This window comes from Chiloscyllium plagiosum, chromosome 19 (genome assembly GCF_004010195.1).
Source record: "Chiloscyllium plagiosum isolate BGI_BamShark_2017 chromosome 19, ASM401019v2, whole genome shotgun sequence".
Taxonomy (NCBI): domain Eukaryota; kingdom Metazoa; phylum Chordata; class Chondrichthyes; order Orectolobiformes; family Hemiscylliidae; genus Chiloscyllium; species Chiloscyllium plagiosum.
In genome coordinates, this window is record NC_057728.1 from 26774560 (window position 1) to 26795763 (window position 21204).

At 42.0% G+C, this 21204-nt stretch overlaps 1 protein-coding gene across 1 annotated transcript in view; it reads left to right on the top strand.

The window, feature by feature from the left end:
• The window catches only part of LOC122559428 (beta-1,4-N-acetylgalactosaminyltransferase 3-like), a 211485-nt gene that overhangs the window by 86309 nt on the left and 103972 nt on the right, over positions 1–21204 (top strand). The gene's annotated exons all lie outside the window — the stretch shown is intronic.

A 21204-nucleotide genomic window follows, 5' to 3' on the forward strand; every position in this document is an offset into this window, starting at 1 on the left:
AATTTTGTAAACCTCGATAATGTCAGCCCTCAGCCTCCGACGCTCCAGGGAAAACAGCCCCAGTCTGTTCAGCCTCTCTCTATAGCTCAAATCCTCCAACACTGGCAACATCCTTGAAATCTTTTCTGAACCCTTTCAAGTTTCACAACATCTTTTCGATAGGAAGGAGACCAGAATTGCACGTAATATTCCAATACTGGCCTAACTAGTGTCCTGTACAGCCGCAACATGATCTTACAACTCCTGCACTCAATATTCTGACCAAAAAAGGAAACACCTTCTACCTATCTACCTGCGACTCCCCTTTCAAGGAGCTATGAACATGAACTGCAAGGTCTCTTTGTTCAGCAACACTCCTTGCGACCTTCCCATTAAGTGTATAAGTCCTGCTAAGATTTTCTTTCCCAAAATGCACCACCTCGCATTTATCTGAATTAAACTCCAACTGCCACTTCTCAACCCATTGGCTATTTGGTCAATGTGAGGTGACCCTCTTCGCTCTCCACTTCACCTCCAATTTTGGTGTCATCTGCAAACTTACTAATTGTACCTCTTATGCTAGCATCCAAATCATTTATGTCAATGACAAAAAGTAGTGGATCCAGCACCGATGCTTGTTGCACTGCACTTGTCACAGGCTTCCAGTCTAAAAAACAACCCTCCACCACCACCCTCTGTCTTCTACCTTTGAGCCAGTTCTGTATCCAAATGGCTAGTCCTCCTGTATTCCATGAGATCTAACCATGTCATTCAATCTCCCATGGGGAACCTTATCTAACCCTTACTGAAGTCCATATAGATCACATCTACCCCTCTGCCCTCATCAATTCTCTTTGTTACTTCCTCAAAAACTCAATCAAGTTTGTTAGGCATGGTTTCTCACGCACAAAGCCATGTTGACTATCCGTAATCAGTCTTTGCCTTTCCAAATGCATGCACATCCTGTCCCTCACGATTCTCTCCAACAACATGCCCACCACCAACGTCAGGATCACTGGTCTATAGTTCCCTGGCTTGTCCTTAACATCCTTCTAGTACAATGGCACAACGTTAGCCAACCTCCAGTCTTCCGGCACCTCACCAGTGACTATCCATATTACAAATATCTCAGCAAAAGTCCCAGCAATCACTTCTCTAGCTTCCTACAGAGTTCTAGGGTACACTTGATCAGGTCCTGGGGACTTATCCACCTTTACCCGTTTTAAGCCATCCAGCACTTCCTCCTCTGTAATATCAACATTTTACAAGGTCTCGCCATCTATTTCCCTACATTTCATATCTTCCATATACTTTCCCACAGTAAATGTTGATGCACAATACTCCTTTAGTATCTCCCCCATACTTCCTGTGCTAGGAAAAATATTATTTTGTGTTGGATGTCTGAACCCCCCCGGGTCTGTTAGGTGGTTGTAAGCTCGTCATGGAGAATATCCCTTTGGACGTTCTCACCAGTATGGTGCACCAAAAAGCAGAGATTTATATAAGATATGCCAAACGTTTTTGGATTACCGCGATACAGGCTTATCTGCCACTCTAAAAATAGCTTTTATATAGCCATGACGATATTGTCTAATGAATCACATATTCAGAATTATGAACGTATGAATGTGTATCAGTTAATGCTCTCGAAGAACGAGAGGTTTCATTTTGTTACGCTGAGCCATATTACTTATTGATTATTTGTTGTTTATTTTTGTTTTTCTTCTGTCCGTTTAGAGACTCTAACTTATTTTGTATATACATGCACGTGGGTGTAATTTTGTTCAGTTATTTGAGTTGTTTTGTTATTGGTTTAATATAATAATAAAATATATTTTTCAATAAAAAAATTTGCTAAAAACTTAAAATGCTAACATTGCGAGATTAGAGTCACAAATAACTATCATTAGAGAGACCATTCATGGTGGTTTATGTTGAAGGTCACCACACGGGTGATGGGGTGAGGTTGAGAGAGCATCCCCTTTACGGTAACCTCTGTCAGTGTGGGGAATTGAACCTGCGCTGGTGGCCTCCCTCTGCATCACAAACCAACCATCCAGCCAACTGAGTGGGAGACTGTGTAACTGTTACACACAGAAGCAGTCACAGAAAAAGGGCAAGAAAAATTTTAATGACAAGGAAAAAAGTGTATTTGAGATAAAAATGTTCTCTGCTAGAAATTATGTTTTATAATGAGACAAGTGTTCGGAAGTTGTCCTTGGCTGAATACAATACGGTGAGACCAGTTTACTAACCAGAATGACTAATTGTGATTGGATATCGATAACCATAAAATAAGTGCATGTTTTTGATTGGTCTGTGGAAAGCATGCTGACTGTTGCATGAATTTATAAATCAGATGAAATGTATTGTAAGGAGATTCCGTCCCCACGGGAAATGCCTTCTGAACACATGCTAGACGAAATCCGGGGTATGAATGGTCATTATGGGCATTTAAGCGGGCATTGGTTAGGCATATGGAGGATAGTGGGCTAGTGTAGGTTAGGTGGGCTTGGATCGGCGCAACATCGAGGGCCGAAGGGCCTGTACTGCGCTGTATTCTTCTATGTTCTATGTTCTATGTCGCTGGGTAGCGTAAGGAGTACTGAATATTTAAGTCCCTTAAACGCTTCTTCGCCTCATCGAATGCCTTCCTCTTTCGAACCAGAGGTGGAACTATCTTACGTTGAAAGATTGGAGTGACTGGGCTCGTATACCCTTGAGTTTAGAAGGCTGAGAGGGATCTGTTTGAGACGTATAAGATTATTAAAGGATTGGTCACTCTGGAGGCAGGAAGCATGTTTCTGCTGATGGGTGAGTCAGCATGTTTCTGCTGATGGGTGAGTCCCAAACCAGAGGAGACAGTTTAAAAATAAGGGGTAGGCCATTTAGAACAGAGTTGAGGAGAACTTCTTCACCCAAAGAGTGGTGGGTGTATGGAATACTCTGCCCCAGAAGGCTGTGGAGGCCAAATCTCTGGATACTTTCAAGAAAGAGTAGGATAGAGCTCTTCAGGATAGTGGAATCAAGGGTTATGGGGATAAGGCAGGAACAGGATACTGATTGAGGATGATCAGCCATGATCATACTGAATGGTGGTGCTGGCTTGAAGGGCAGAATGGCCTACTCCTGCACCTATTGTCTATTGTCCATAATAGATGAGACAAAAAAAATTGCATTTTATTGTTGCTAAACATACAACTTAAAGAGGTGAAGTGTTAAACTTATAGAATCGAATCCTTACGGTATGGAACAGGCCATTCAGCCCATCAGGTCCATATAAAAAGCATCCTACCTAGACCCACACATCACTCAAACTCCATAACCTTGCATTTACCATGGTGAACTCACTTGGCTTGCACATCCCTGGGCGCTCTGCCATGGCTAGTTCACCTAATCCACACATCTTTGGGAGGAAACCCTTGCAAACATGGGGAAGGATAAGCAAACTCCACACAAACAGTCACCCCGGGCTAGAATTGAACCCAAGTCCTTGGCACTGTGAGGCAGCAATGCTGACCACTGAGCTATTGGGTACATTGGGTTTCCCGTCTTGAAGTTGCAGTGTCGATGTTGGAATCTCCAGTAACCAATCTAGGAGCAGATGCTTGTCCATTATATTGCCTGTAGTTTCTGGTCCTCATCTAAATGGGCTTCATTAATGTTGTGCTGGAGGTTGCCAGCAATGAAGCAGATCATTCAACCCATTGTCCCAAACCATAGAATACAAGAGCTGTGAAATTATTTTGGAAGTGTATAAAATGCTGGTTAGACCGCAACTGGAGGACCGCATGCAGTTCAGGTCACCATGTTATAGGAAGGACATGATTGCAGTAGTGAGGGTGCAGGGTGATTTACCAAGTTGCTACCTCGACTGGAGAGTTTGAGCTACAAGGAATGGTCAGACAGGCTGGTATTGCTCTCCTTGGAGCAGTGAAGATTGATGAATGATCTGGCAGAGGTGTATAAGATTATGGGAGCATGGATAAGGTAGATAGGAGGCACTTTTTCCATTTGTAGAGGGGTAAATTATCAGAGGTCGTAGACATAAGATAAGAGGTGGAAGGCTAAGAGGAGTTGAGAATTTCTTTCACCCAGAGGATTGTGGAAGTTTGGAACTCACTGCCTGGAAGAGTGCTCAAGTTTGAATCTCACTGTGTTTCAGCAATGTCTGATCTTGGAAGCAAAGCAGACACTGGCCTGGTTAGTACTTAGATGGGGGATCACCTGGAAATACCTGCTTCAGCAGAGCGTGGTGGTGCAATGGTAACATTTGAGCCAGGAAGCCTGAGTTCAAGTCTCACCTGCTCTAAAGCAGTATAAAAACCTTGCTGAACAGGTTTATTAGATTAGTTTTTTTTTTTACAAACAGTCGAGTAATTTTCCTGGTATCCAGCAGGTATGGGGAATGGAGGTAGGGTCAGTTACCTAAACCTTCCAGTTGTAAGTGAAATACCTGTGATGGTTAGGAGAACTTGACTTGCCACTACCACAAGGTGAATGTGCATTTGAGAAATGAGCAGCTCAGGACCACTCAAATATTGTCAGTGAGGTTTAGGTTAGAAAATAGAGAGGTGAGCAAACAATCAGTTCCCAGAAAGAGGAAACTTCTATCCCAATAAGACAGTTGCTCTGCCTTGGTAAGGTCTCCAGGAGGTTGCAGTTCTGTTTTCCCCTTTTGAATCTCAGACTGTTGTATTGTCGAAGAGCCTCTACAGGCAGAAAAGAAGGTGCCTTTCTGATTGGCTGGTTGCACGAGAATTCCGGAAGCTAAGGTACTGGATAATAACAGTTACTGTGTTTAAATATTCACTTGTGTTGGTCTAGCCTCCAAGACTTTGGACCAAAAACTGGAAAATGTAGTTAGTGTGGTCAGAGCTATGTTGATTGGTGTGGATACAGTCAGCGGAATGCCTTCCATGTGGGCTGTGAATGTACTGAGAATCTGTAACTAATCTTACTCTGCTCCCTTGTATCTCACTAGCCAGGTTTCAAATATTCATCCAAGTTGCTCTTGAGATCATGATCAGCTGTTCTCTATGACAGAGGATTCCATTCTCCAACAATTCTGTAAAGAAATTTCTCAAAATCCCTAGCCTTACGAGTGGTAATTTTAAGTTAATGGCCCTCATCATTGATTTTCCAATGATTAGCAAATTATCCTTTATCCAACAGACTTTTAAGCCTTCTGAAAGTCCTTGTGAAATGTCCCCACACCCACAAGATCCTGTATTTGTACAGCACCTTTAAACGTAAGATGTCCTATGATGTTTCCTAGGGGAGTTACAGACTAATTTGACACCAAACCAACAGTCATTCTGCCATAAGATGACAGTTCTGTTCCTCTGCAGCCTCGCGCTATAGAAAATCATGCTGCAGAAAATCGCAATACCCACTCAGAGAAAGTTTGCATTATCGAAACAATGTCCACAATTCGTGCTGACGAAACACGTGTTAAAGAAGCACGACCTGCACTGGATATTAGAATTGATCAAAGACATAGGTTTTAAGGAGAATCTTCAAGGAGGAAAACTAGCCAGAGGGGTTTTGGAAGAGAATTCCAGAGTTGTGGGCATTGACAAATTGAAGGTGCAACTGTCAACAATAGAGCAATTTAAAATTGGGGATGATTAGATTCCAAAATCAGAGTAGTATAGACATCTGAGGTTTGTAAGGCCTGAAGGAGATTCGGGGGAAGGAGATTATGGGGGGGGGGGGGGGGATTATGGAGGGAAGGAGATTATGGGGGGAAAGGAGACACGGGGGAAGGAGACACAGGGGAAGGAGGGACTTAAAACTAAAGGAGAAGTTAAAATCCAGAGATGCGAGAGGCAAATCCTTTACACAGAGGGTGGTTCGCACATGGAATGAACTTTTAGGAATTGATGGATCAGGATAAATCATAATGTTTAAAAGATACATAAATAGGAAAGGTTTGCAGCAATATGGGCCAGGAGTTTAGTTTGGGATTTTGTTTGGCATGGACTGCTTATACCAAAGGGTCTGTTTCCCTACTGTATGACCTTATGTGGAGATGCTGGTATTGGACTAAAGTGGACAAAGTCAGAAGCCATACGATGCCAGGTTATAGTCCAACAGGTTTATTTGAAATCACAAGCTTTCAGAGCACTGCTCCTTCATCTCCTGATCTTTTAAAATCAAGGCATTGGTTAGCTGGGAGTCTGTCTCGGCTTAAGAGCACAAGTCAGAAAGAGAGTAAGGATTGGGCAGCAGTGTTTTGGACAGAGAGTTGGATGTAGTATGTCATCCAGGTGTGTTAAAATTACAAAATCTAGATGAAGTAAAAGACATGAATGAGTTGAGGCAGGAGTAAAATCTTGTGATGTTACAGAGATCTGGCATCGTTGCAGACAAAGAAATATATGGCCTTGGTTGTGGCTGGAATGTGAGGTCAGTAACTCATCTTGAGATCAGATATGACGCAAAGGTTGAGACATTGTATTTCAGGCAGGTTCCGAGGTGAGGAATGAAATAAATTCTTAAGGAGCAGAGATTTGAAAGTAATGTCTTTAGTCCTTCTCAACTGAAGGAAATTTCTGCTCAATATGTGTTGGATGTTTGAGAAATAGTGGAACAAGTTGGACAGGATGTGAGAGAACGTGCTGACAGAGGAATAGGTGACTTCAGTTTAGCAGTAAAAATGACAGCATGTTGTCAGATGGTGGTTTTGAGGAGCAACATGCAGAAAAAAAAAGGAGGGAGGCTAAAGATCGATCCAAAGCTAACAATTCTGAACTAAGAAGAGAAAGCAACGTGGGTGATTTTCTGCTGACAGACAAGAATGGAACCAGGTGAGTGGGGCTTTTGTGGTGTTGTGGTAGTGCCCCTACCTTTGGAGCAGAAACCTAGGTTCAATCCCACCTGCCCCAGAGGTGTGTAATAACATCCCTGAATAGATTGACTAGAAAAATACCTGGAATTAGGTGAGTGCATTTCCACCCAGTTGAACAACTTGGAAAATATTTCAGAGGATAGTGTCTCAACCTTTGCATCATATCTGATCTCAAGATGAGTTACTGACTTCATATAACAACCACAAACAAGACCATATATTTCTTTGTCTGTAACATTGCCAGCTAATGGCTGCATTTGTGTTATAAAAAAGATATGGGATCATTTGGATTCTGTGATAACCTAGTAATTTTTGACTTTGTGAAAAAAGCTATTTCAATACTGTGGCAAAAGCAGAGACCTGATTGGCAGGATTCAAAGTTGGGGAACAATTTGGAGACAGTCATAAAGATTATCCACTTGGCATATGTTTAACATTTTAACAAATTACCTTCATTTCAGGAACTTCAACATCTATTGATTTTGGTTTGCTTTTTAAAAAATTCTTCCCTGAGATCTTTATAGTTTTTGTCTTGCTTGCATCCTTGCTGTTCACAATTTGTTAATCAAACTCATTGAACTGTTTTAGATATTTATTTTGTTTAACAAAGTACAATCTAGTCCTTTGCTGTTAATTCAGTACCTCTTAACTATATACACCTTCAATCCAGTAACTGCTATTCCCTAAATCATCATTTCTTTCCTCCCCTATGTATTGACTATTCACTTTTCAATTCCCTTTATTGTTTCCAAAGATTTCACAAATCCTTTCAAACCCAGTGTCCTCCTGTTCAACAGATCATCTTAATTACTATGCAAATAAAAAAGAATTTTAAAATAAATGCTACGTTATTTATTGGATTCTTCTTTAGCTGGTCATAATACATGCATGTTAAAATTGGTTTGTGCTAGCTGGTTGTTTCACAGATTCCATAGATTTCACATTCCACTCAGATTACTGTATATGTTTCAGTGTAAAGCAGTCACTCTGTATTAACTGGTACAATGCCACTTGAATGGTAAAGGGGGAGTGGGAGCAGCACCTAACAGAACTTGCATTGTTTAAGTCAGTTCAGTGGGTAAAACAAATTAGTTCAAGTACAAGCATCTAAGCTTGCTGCTTAAGGTGCATTTTAGACAGCTGTATTTATGTGAACATATAGAATTTTATGTCTCGTCATTAGAGATGCAAGATTGGATTTAATCCAGGTTCTCTGATGCATGTGTGGAAGATTTATTCACTGAAGTGAGCCAGAATTTACAAGCTGCTGAGGGCTGAGCTTTATGATTAGATGATATAATTGTTTGGAGGGAACTAGCAGAGGACCATCACCAACACTCAGGAAGAAGTTTAATGGTCCAAGGTCAGTGAAGACCATTACCAGGCAGATCTGGTAAGAATGATGGAGGTACATTTCTTTCTTCTAACTGATCATGCCTTCTCTCTGTGATTAGTGCAGGGTTCCGTTTGACCTATTATACACAAAACACTTCTGGAATCAATTCCACTCTTGGTTGACTGCAGATGATTGTCAAAACTCACATTGACAGTTGCAAGCGGTTGTGTTAATCTTGAAAAAGAGGAGATGTTTAAAAGGTTGCTGCACCTGCAAGAATTATAGTCATGACACAGGAGAAAGATGCTCAGTTTTCAGTAACTGAACAGTAATTTGCACTTACTTGCAAGCCTAGTCTCTCAAACAGTTCTCAAGCTATTACCTAATAAACCTACTTTGCTTATCAAGACTGAGCCCCTCTTCTGCCAAAGACTTTGGGCATCTTTCCCCATTTGCTGTCAGACAAATGCCCGTAAGAAGGATTGATGGCAGTGAATTGGCCCAGTGGATCTCAGATAATGCCGGTAGACACAACCATACCTTACTATAAGCCCCTGGCTAGGATGCATCCTTTACCAGACACACTGAACAGAGCAAACTGATGTCAGAGTCCCTTGGTTTCCCCAAGTAGTCGTAAATAGATGTTGGGGCCCTCATTAGTCTGTCTGTCTGTCTTAGACAGCCACTGTGGGCACCTGACAAATAGCCACAATTCCAGTTAGGATGTTTTTCCAGCTGTTCTTGGGGTGCAGAACGTTTGTACCTGAAATTAGGCCTCATTATGGCCAAATGGGTACAGTAAGTTCCAGCTTGTACTGTTTCTCTAGATTGACAGTGTCGGCCACATCAGGGAGTAGTTCCATGCATCGTGCTGCTGCTAGGTTCAAAGCCAGTTTGAAATTGAATTGTTTGGAGAACTGGAACTGAGATAGAGTCAGGCAGTTTGCATATATTCACCTTTAGATTCTAAAATGAAGTTGAGAAGAAAACAGAATTGTTGTTCCCATTCCCAAGTCATCTCGTTTAAACAGGGCAATTGATTTGTGTCAGCTCAGTATACTTCAAACTAGGAATTTTTACATTGTCTGAAATGTAAGTGATAATATTTGAATGTCAAGTTGCTCACGTAAGGCAAGAATAAATGAATAATAGCATGTTGCACATAAACAGGCTGTTTGATCCACACTGCGTTTATGCTGTATGAGCTTTTCCCAGCTATTCACATCAGTATATATTTCCCCTTACTTTTCCATCAAGAATTATGGTCATGATCTGGAATTCATTTCCTGAAAGCTTAGTAAAAGCAGATTTAACAGTAAACCTTCAAAATGATTTGAATAAATACTTGAAGGGAAATATTTGCAGAGGTATGTACAAAAAACATTCGAGTCAGACTAATTAATAGGTCTGTCAAAAAGTCAGTACATATACACAATGAGCTAAATAACCTTTTCCTGTAGTGTAGCATTCTACTGTAGTAGGAGGATGCATTCATTCCAGAAAACTAGTTGCAAAGTCTAGATTTGGAGTCAATCTTCACACACTTTTAATTTACATAATTATATGTTACATGAATACAACCCGACCTAACCCACTAACTGCACAGCTTTAGGCTGTGTACCTATAGAGGCTCCATTTACTCACTAGCTAATGCCTGTCACTTGTATACAATTAATGTGCAATCAACAGATTTCCTTCTCTTAAAAGTTAAAGACCAGATTAAAATTTCAAAACAAATTAAAAATCTCCCTGTTCTGTACAAAGCATTGTGTTGAGATACCTTCCCAACTAAATTTCTTCAGACATGTTTTCCTCTTCTAAAACAATCTGTTGACAGTTGATGACTTGCATCCATTTAATTTTAAAAGATTCCTTTCCAGAATTTGCTTCTAATTAGCAAAGTCAGTCCATAAGCTTTTTTCACTCACACACCTTAGACAGTATTTTGTGCCACAAGGAATGGTTATGTGCATAGTAGTCAATTAACATAGTACATCTGGGATGTCCCTTAAACAGAATCTCATTTCAGATACACAGCAGGTTCAATTCCAGACTCGGGCAACTGTCTGTGTGGAGTTTGCACATTCTCCCAGTGTCTGCGTGGACTTCCTCGAGGTGCTCCAGTTTCCTCCCACAGTCCAAAGATGTGCAGGTTAGGTGAATTGGTCATGCTAAATTGCCAATAGTGTCCAGGGATATGTAGGTTAGGTGCATTAATCAGGGGAAATGTAAAAAAGTAATAGGGTAAGGGAATGGGTCTGGGTTGGCTACTCTTCAGGGGCCAGTGTGGACATGTTGGTTCAAATGGCCTGTTTCCACACAATCGGGATTCTATGAATACTGGAGGAGTAGAATCCCATATTCTCTGCCCATGCAAAAATTGCATTTCAGTAGCTGAAGTACTTCTAACACATTGTCCTTTAGCTTGGAAAGTTAAGAAAACAACTACTTCCATTTTGTCCATAAATTATATAAGCCATAGTTGTCAGGTTTCAGACACTGAGCCTGACACTGTGGCTCAGAAGGGAAGGGGGGAAAATAGAAAAGCGCTAGTGGTAGGGGACTCAGCAATTAGACGGATTGACAGGAGACTTTGTGGTCAGGAATGGGACTCCCAGAAGGTATGCTGCCTCCCCGGTGCTAGGGTCCGAGATGTCGCCGATCAGGTTTACAAGATTCTGAAGGGGGAGGGTAAGCAGCTAGAAATCGTGGTACATTGGCACCAAAGATGTAGCCAGGAAAGGGATTGAGGATCTGAAAAGTGACTACAGTGAGTTAGGTTGGAAGCTGAAGAGCAGGACGAGTAGTGATCTCAGGTTTGCTACTGGTGCCACGAGACAGTGAGATGAGGAACAGTCAGCGAATGCTGCTTAACATGTGGCTGCGAGGCTGGTGCAGGAGGGAGGGCTTCAGATACCTAGACCATTTTGGGGAAGGTGGGCCCTGTACGTGAAGGACGTGTTGCATCCGAATTGGAGGGGCACAAATGTCCTGGGTGGGAGAATAGCTTGTGTGATTCAGAAGGGTTTAAACTAGTTTGAAAGGGGGTGGGAATCAGACCCACATGTCTGAGAGGGGGTCAGTTGCAGATGGGCAGTGGCGGGATGTGTTGAATCTATCAGGAAGGTTTCTTGCGAAATGAAACAAAGGGATCGGTTAAAGTGTGTCTGCTTTAATGCAAGGAGTGTCTGAAAAAAAGAGTGATGAACTTAGAGCATGGATCAGTACTTGGGGCTACGATGTTGTGGCCATAACAGAGATGTGGGTTTCACAGGAGCAGGATTGGTTGCTTGATGTTTCAGGGTTTAGAACGTTTAAAAAAAAATCAGGGTGGAAAAAGAGGAGGGGGTGTAGCATTGCTAATCAGAGAGTGCATCACAGCTACAGAAACAAAGGTTGTTGAGGAAGGTTTGTCTACCGAGTTTTTTTACAGATCACCTGATAACAGCAGAGAGATTGAAGATCTCATAGGTGGGCAGATTCTGGAAAAATGCAGAAGTAACAGGGTTGTTGTTATGGGTGATTTCAACTTTCCCAATATTGACTGAAACTTCCTTAGTGCAGATGGTTTGGATAGAGCCGTTTTTGTCAGATGTGTTCAGGAGGGTTTCCTTATGCAGTATGCAGACAGACCGACGAGGAGAGAGGCCATTTTGGATTTGGCTCGGCAATGAGCCAGGACCGATCTCGCAGTGGGCGAGCACTTTGGTGAAAGTGATCACAATTGCCTCACATTTAGCATAGCCTTGGAGAGTGAAAGCAGTTACCGAGGGAAGATATTTAATTAGGGAAAAGAAAATTATGACGCTATCTATCAGGAGTTGGGAAGTACAGACTGGGAGCAATTGTTCCACAGAAAGGGCACAGCAGACATGTGGAGACTGTTTAAGGAGCAGTTGTTGTGAGTGATGCACAAATTTGTTCCTCTGAGACAGGTAAGAAGGGGTAAGATTAAAGGAACCTTAGATGACGAGAACAGAGGAGTTTCTCGTCAAAAGGAAGAAGGCAGCTTATGCAAGATGGAGGAAGCAAGAATCTAGCACAGCTTTAAAGGATTACAGGCTTGCTAGAAAGGAGCTCAGAAATGGACTGAGGAGAGCCAGGAGGGGGCACGAGAAAGGCTTGGCAAGAAGGATTGGGGAGAATTCAAAGGCATTTTACTCATATGTGAGGAATAAGCGAATGATCAGGGAGAAGGTAGGGCCGATCAGGGATAGTGGAGGGAACTTGTACGTGGAGTCTGAGTAGATAGGGGAGGCCCTAAATGAGTTTTTTGCTTTGGTTTTCATTAAGGAAAGGGAACTTGTTGTAAATGAAAACTTAGAGGAGTGAGATACAGTCTTGACCAGATCAAGATTGATGAAGTTGATGTGCTGGAAATTTTGGAAAATATTAAGATTGATAAGTCCCCAGGGCTTGACCATATTTATCCTAGGCTGCTCTGGGAAGCGAAAAAGGAGGTTGCTAAGTCGCTGCCGAGGATATTTGCCTCCTCACTCTCCACAGGAGTCGTACCGGAGGATTGGAGAGAGGCGAATATTGTTCCTCTTTTCAAGAGTAATAGGGAAATCCCTGGCAATTACAGACCAGTCAGTCAGTCTTACTTCTGTGGTCAGCAAAATTTTGGAAAGAATTCTGGGGGATAGGATTTATGACAAAGCATAGTGTGCTTTGGCAAAGCATAGTGTGATTAAAGGCAGTCAGCATGGCTTTGAGAGGGGCAGGTCATGCCTCACAAATCTTATTGAGGTCTTTGAGGAGGTGACAAGACAGGTTGATAAAGGTCGAGCAGTGGATGTGGCGTATATGGATTTCAGCATGGCATTTGATAGGGTTCCCCATGGTAGGTTCATTCAAAAGGATTTGGCTACCTGGATTCAGAATTGACAGGCTGACAGAAGGCAGAGAGTGATTGTAGACGGAAAGTATTCTGCTTTCCAACTATAGGAAAGATAGAGGCTTTGAAGAGGGTGCAAAGAAGGTTTACCAGGATGCTGCCTGGTCTAGAGGGCTTGCCTTATGAAGAAAGGTTGAATAAGCTCAGACTTTTCTCTCTGGAGAGAAGGAGGAAGAGAGGAGAATGATTGAGGTGTACAAAATAATGAGTGGAATAGATCGAGTCAATAGCCAGAGACTTTTCCCCAGGGCAGGATTGACTGGTACGAGGAGTCATAGTTTGAAGATATTAGGAGGAAGGTAGGTTCTTTACCAGAGAGTTGTGAATGCATGGAATGCGTTGCCAGCTGTGGTGGTGGAAACACAGTCATTGGGGACATTTGAGCGATTGCTGGACATGCACATGGATAGCAGTTAGTTGAGGGGTGCGTAGGTTAAGTTACTATATTTTACTTTAGAATTAAACCTCGTCAACACCGAGGGCCACAGGGCCTGTTCTGTGCTATATTTTTCTATGATCTCTGTTTTATGAAACCAGTTAGAGCTGAAATACTGAACAACTAGCGTGTGAAGTATTGCTAAAAGTGACTAGCTTTGCGTCCGTTGGGTCACATAAGGATGAAAATATACATTTCTCCACTTCTTTCAGATTAGATTTGATTACTTACAGTGTGGAAACAGGCCCATTGGCCCAACAAGTCCACACCGACCCGCCGAAGTGCAACCCACCCAGACCCATTCCCCTACATTTACCCCTTCACCTAACACTACAGGCAATTTCGCATGGCCAATTCACCTGACCTGCACATTTTTGGATTGTGGGAGAAAACCAGAGCACCCGGAGGAAACCCATGCAGACACGGGGAGAATGTGCAAACTCCACACAGTCACCTGAGGCAGGAATTGAACCCGAGTCTCTGGCACTGTGAGGCAGTAGTGCTAACCACTGTGCCACCCACTTTCTTTCACTTGCTTCCTAAAATTTTCTGCTTTACTATGTTTCATCATGATTCTTACATACAACATATCAAAACTAATACCTTGTCTAGTCTGAGTGCCATTTCAATTGTCTGATCATGCTTTCTTTTACATATAACACTGCCCACCAGTGAGGAGTTAGCATGATTAATTGGGACAAGCGTAACACTCTTAATAGATATTGTTGATTTATATTTATTTCAGACCTGCTCTGCTCAATTTTTAAACCAATATATTTATAAGCTTGACTCCCAGTTTTTAATCTTACTCTCATTTTCTAAATGTGGAAATGTTAATGTTTGGAGTGATTCGAGAGTGTGTGTACAAGAAACGTGAGTCAGCATGCAAGTACCAGAAACAACTGCAAAAGGATTGAAGTGCAAGATTAAAGAAGTCTTGTTACAATTGTAAAAGGCTTTGCTAAGACCTCAGTAGGTATACTCTATGTTGATTGATCTACACTCTCATGCATGTGAGACTTAAAGAGTTAAAAGGATTTTTCAACGTTACTTTTACAGCTGGGGAAAAGACCACTGTGCATTAGCTATTTGCTTTAAAAGTCCCTTGCTTTTAGCCTTTTAAGTTTCAATTGCAACTACCTTTTCAGTCCCAAAATAACAAAGCTGGTTACTCCTTATTGGGTATAAGTTCCAATCTCTCTCCAAATTCCCTTTCTTGTATCTCACATTGTTTTACTCTCATGTTTATTGTCAGCTACCAAATACACTTCATGACTATGATGATTTCTCCCTCTGGTTTCTTTCAAACTTTGTTCAGTAATCATTGTTTTATTGCATAATTTATTCAACCTATGACTTCTACTTTCACATTGATGATTGTCTGGATTAGGTGAGTTCAGTCCCTGAGCTATGTCTTTTTGATCCAAGAGTTCCAGTTGGACTTCCTTTAGTACCTATGTAACATTTCCCTTTGTCGGCTGCTCAGAATTATCATGTCTGATAAGTACTGGGTTGGTTAGCACAGTTGGATACATACTTGGTTTGTGATACAGAGTGATGCCAACAGTGCGGATTCAATTCCTGTACCAGTTGTGGTCACCGTGAAGGTCTCACCATCTCAACCTTGCCCTTTGCCCCAGGTGTGGTGACCTTCAGGTCAAACTCACCACCAGTTGTCTCTTTAACAAGAGCAGCTTCTGGGACTATAGTGACTTTACCTTTACCATCATGACCTTTTACTTTATTAGAACATTTCTATTCCAATGACCCACTCTTTCATAATCTCCACACTTCTTGATTTAAATTCTATCTCAATTGGTATTTTTGTGATGCCTTATTTCTCCCCGAATTTTCTCTTAGACATCAATCTGGGTGAAAACTGAAATTCCTGCAAGCAAAGAGTTCAAGCGTACCAAAAAGAGAGAACTGATTTAGAGTGGGAGTAACTTCAACAGCCAGGGGGCTGTCTGAGAGCACAGAAGGCAATTTGGGGTTTTGTCCAAAGACCAGTTGTTAGGAATTATACCCTCGAACAATCTGGAGTGAATTATTTGCAAAAAAGCCTATTCCAGGTCAGTTTTTGACAAGCAATCTGTTTGATCAGCTAGAGATTAATGCAGCATTTCATCGGTCACTGAATGACTCAGTGATGAAAGTTACCTCAGAGTGCAATGGGTTCTTGATCAGATGGCAATGGGTTCTTGATAGCTTTATTCCTGATGAAGGGCTTTTGCCCGAAACGTCGATTTTGCCTGTCCTCGGATGCTGCCTGAATTGCTGTGCTCTTCCAGCACCACTGATCCAGAATCTGGTTTCCAGCATCTGCAGTCATTGTTTTTACCTCTTGATCAGATGGGACAATGGGCCGCGCAGTGGGAGTTGGAATTTAGTTTAGATAAATGTGAGGTGCTGCATTTTGGAACGGCAAATCAAGGCCAAATTTATACACTTAATGGTAAGGTCCTAAAGAGTATTGCTGAACAAAGACCTTGGAGTGCAGGATCATAGTTCCTTGAAAGTGGTGTCGCAGGTAGATAGGATAGCGAAGGCGGCGTTTGGTATGCTTTCCTTTATTGGTCAATGCATTGAGTATAGGAATTAGGAGGTCATGTTGGAGCTGTACAGGACATTGGTCAGGCCACATTTGGAATACTTGTCTCCCTCCTATAGGAAGGATGTTGTGAAACGTGAAAATGTTCAGAAAAGATTTACAAGTATGTGGCCAGGGTTGGAGGGTTTGAGCAATAGGGAGAGACCGAATAGGCTGGGGCTGCTTTCCCTGGAGTGTCGGAGGCTGAGGGGTGACCTTATAGAGGTTTATAAAATCATGAGAGTTATGGATAGGGGAAGTAGCCAAGATCTTTTCCTCTAGAGGGTTTAAGGTGAGAGGGGAAAGATTTAAAAGATACCTGAGGACCAACCTTTTCACACAGAGGGTGGTGGTGTATGGAATGATCTGCCAGAGGAAAGGGTGGAGGCTAGTACAATAACAGCACTTAAAAGGCATCTAGATGGATATATGAATAGGAAGGGATTAGAGGGATTATGGGTCAAATGCTGGCAAATAGAACTAGATTTATTTCGGACATCTGGTCGGCGTTGAGGAGTTGGACATACTGTTGAAGTCCAAAGGCTGTCTAGCACAGCACGTTTAAATAAATCCTCAACTAATAAACTGAGTTGAGTTTAGGTCTGACATTCCTTGTGGACTAGTATAATTTGATTGAATGCCTGGTTATCTTCATCTTCAATATTTTATTTGTCAGTATCCTTTAGAAGTTCTTGCCTCACCACTTTACTCAGTACATCATGTTACAATAGTTCAAGTCACTTGAAGCATCTGTTAAATGCTTCTGGGATTAATTTCCTTATTATCCCTGTTTTGATTCTCCTGTTGGAATAACCAGATCTACTAAAAATGCTTTCAGTTTCATTTTGCCTGCTTTTTATTTTTCCATTTTATTGACACCTGCTCTCAGTGTCTAGTTCATTTTGAAGTCTAGAAATCATCAAGTTCTCTATAGTTTTGTATCGTTATAAAACATCCCACTAAATGACTAAAGTGTTTGTGAACAACTGGCTGATGCAGACTATTTCTTCAGCAACCGTGGTATCCAACAGTTTCCCTCCACATACTAAAACAAGGATTTTATCCAAATGAGACATTAGCACAATCTACTAATTTCAATTCTAGTGTTGATCCAGCAAACTCAAAATTGATTTTAAAATGTTTTATGTGACCTGTTATTAAGGTCATGAAGTATTCCTCCATGAAATGGCTCTCTGTTCACACTACCACATATATAGTTAATAGATCAACTTTGTGAATTACACATGAAACTCTTGACATAAGATCCACATCTTCACCAATGTTCAACTGCATACATCCTGTAGTCAAAATACCTCGGATTTCTGTCAGTGACAACATGAAAGGCTGTTTTCTCCTAGGTGGGGACATAAGCCCTGTTCACATTTCTACTTCATTCTTTTACTAGTCCAGTAGTTCAGACTGTCATATGGAATACTTCAATAATTTAGACTTCCTTTCTGCCACTTGTCACAATGTTGATTAAGATTGCAAATGTTTCTTAGCTTCAAGCTTTCACAATTTTGCAACACAGTTTCCTGCTACCCCATGTTCTAATCTAAAAAGCTAGTTGAAGAAGAATCTAACTGGAGCCCAACTTTATGCATTTCGTCACAGAATCATGCAACACCTAAGAGGCCCTTCAGTCCATCAAGCCTGTCCTGACCAAAACCATTCTCCATCTACACCAGTTCTATTTTCCAGCACTCAGCCATAGTATTGAGTGTTCTGACATTTCAAGTTCTCATGCCTGTATTTTATTAAAGGTTGTGAGGTTTGCTGCCTCAACTTACTCTCTCAGGCATGGCATTCCAGATTCCCACCACCTCTGGGTGAACAATCTTTTCCTTAACTCCTTTTACCTAAAGATTATGGCCCTTTGTTATTGACCCTTCAACCAAGGGGAACAGTTACTTCCTATCTACCCTTCATACCCCTCATAATCTTAAAGACCTCTGTCAAATTCCCTCTCAGCCTTCTTTGCTCTGAAGAAAACCCAACCTCATCTAGCCTCTCTCCATAGCTAAATTGCTCCATTCCAGGCAGTATGCTGGAATCTTCTCTGCACTTCCTTCGTTGCAATCACATCCTTCCTATGGTGTGTGACCAGAATTGCACAGAATACACCAGCTGTGGCCTAAGCAAAGTTTTGCACAGTTCCAACCTGACCTCCCTGCTCTTATAATCTGTGCCATGATTGGCAAAAGCAAGTGTCCCCAATGCCTTGTTAACTACCCTATTAATCTGTGACAGCTTATTGGGTAACAGACATCATTAACATGCAAAAGATCAAGATTTGAATGACAAACTATCTTACTATTGGCAGAATTAAAGCCTTCCTTATTAAATAGATCTGATGGGAATGTTATAAGGTTATCTGATGGGAATGTTATCAAAGGCTCTCTGTTTTTACCAGTTGAAAATATTGCCAGTTACATTTAAAATGCTTTATCCTTTTGTTTTGCAAGTTTGATTGTGAAGGTAATGAATTGTGAGGCCTGTATTAACATATTAGCACTAACTTTACAAGGAGTGAACTGCATTCCAGAAATGTTCATTGGTCATTATCATTTCTGCACATAATTCTATGTTCATTGCACTCTTAGCTGGGATCAGACTTAACAACTGATCTATCAACTCAAGACTGGGAATCCATTAGACGCTGTGGGCCATCAACAGCATGCCAAATATCATAAGCAGCAAGTGATAGGGTGAAGCAATTCCACAACCAACAGATTGGATCTACGCTGTGTGGTCCTGTCACAAGGCGGCCAGTGGTTAGCACTGCTGCCTCACAGTGCCAGGGACCCAGGTTTGATTCCAGCCCCGGGCGACTATCTGTATGGAGTTTGCTTGTTCTCCCTGTGTCTGCATGGGTTTCCTCCGGCTGCTCCGGTTTCCTCCCACAGCGCAAAGATATGTAGGTTAGGTGAATTGGCCATGCTAAATTGCCCACAGTATTAGGTGCATTAGTCAGAAGGAAATGGGTCTGGGTAGGTTACCCTTCGGAGGGTCAATGTGGACTTGTTGGGCACTCTGTAGGGGAATCTAATCCAGTCGTGAATGGTAGTGGACAATTAAACAACTCGCTGGAGGAGATGGCTCCACAAGTATCCTCATCCTCAATGATGGAAGAGCACAGCACATCAGTGCAAAAGATAAGGCTGAAGCATTTGCAGCAATCTTCAGCTAGAAGTGCTGAGTGGATGATCCATCTTGGCCTCCTCCAGTGGTCCCCAGAATTACAGATACTAGACTTTAGCCAATTCCATTCACTCCACGTGATGTCATGGAATGTTTGGAGGCACTGGATACTGCAAAGGTTACAGAGCCTGACCACATTCTGGCAACAGTACTGAAGACTTGTGCTCCAGAACGTGCCACTCCCCTCGCCAAGCTGTTCCAATACAGTTACAACACTTGAATCCACCTGACAATGAAAAAAAATTGCCCTGTAAACGAAAGCAGGGCAAATCCAACCCGGCCAATTACTGCCCCATCTGTCTACTCTCCATCATCAGGAAAGTGATGGAAGGTGTCATCAACAGTGCTATCAAGCAGCATCTGCTCAGCAATAACCTGCTCAATGATGCCCAATTTGGGTTCTGCCAGGGCCACTTAGCTCCAGATCTCATTAAAGCCTCAGTTTAAACAAGGACAAAAGAGCTGTATTCGAGAGGTGGGGTGAGAGTGACAGCCCTTGGCATCAAGGCTGCATTTGACTTTGTGGCATCAAAGAGCCCTCGCAAAACTGAGAAAATTAGGTATTGGGTGTAAACTCTCCAGTGGTTGGAGTCACACTGACACATAGGAAGATGGTTATGATTGTTGGAGGTCAGTCATCTCAACTCTAGTGAATCTCTGCAGGAGTTCCTCAAGGTAGTGTCTTAGGCCCAACCATGTTCAGCTGTTTCATCAATGACCTTCCCTCCATCATAATGTTAGAAGTTCATTGTGCAATAATCAATGTTCAGCACTATTTGTGATGCCTCAGATACTGAAGCAGTCCATGATCAAATGCAACAAGATCTGGGCAATATCCAGGCTTGGGCTGACAAGTGGCAGGTAACATTCGGGCCACACAAATGACGGACAATGACCATCCCCAATAAGAGACAATCTAATCACCGCTCCATGATATAAATGGTGTTACAATCTCTGAATCTCCCGTTATCAACATCCTAGATGTTACCATTGACCAGAAACTCAGTGGCTACAAAAGCAGGTCAGAGGCTAGGAATACTGCAGCAAGTGACTCACCTCCTGACTCTCCAAAGCCTATGCACCATCTACAAGGCACAAGTCAGGAGCGTGATACAATACTCCCCACTTGCCTGAATGAGTGCAGTCCCAACAATGCTCAACAAGCTTGACACTCTCCAGGACAAAACAGCCTGCTTGATTGACACTGCATCCACTCGCTCCACCACTAACGCTCAGTAGCAGCAGTGTGTACTATCTACATGATACACTGCTGAGAATTACCAAAGATCTTTAGACAGAACCTTCCAAACCCACAGTTACTTCATTCTAGAAGGACAAGGACATGGGAACACCACCACCTGCAAGTTCCCCTCCAAACCACTCACCACCCTGATTTGGAAATATACTGTCGTTCCTTCCCTGTTGCTGGGTCAAAATCCTGGAATTGCCTTCCTAAGGGCATTGTGAGTCAAAACGCAGCATATGGGCTGCAGCTGTTGAAGAAGGCAGCTCACCACCACCTTCTCAAGGGCAACACCCCATCCCAGCAGTTAGTAAAAAGGAATTACACGTTACTCAGATTTCTGCTTTGGACTTGCCCAGATATAGATCATTATCCAAAGAAAAACCTTTTATATTTGGATATCATCAAATAAACATTGCATTGTTTCGTAATTCTCCTAGTGAAAAATCACATCTCCTGCCTTATTATAAACAACTCCATGAGAGACTTCTCAAGTTTTCAGGAGAATTTTGCACATAATTCTAAAGTTCTCAATGCAACAATTCATAGAACAGTGAATATATCTTATTTAAAAACCTTAATAAACTCTTGTTATAAAGAGTAGCCCATACTATAGTTGTGTTCTATAACAAGCTAGTGTTTAAGGCTGAACTGACAGAACCCAAGGGT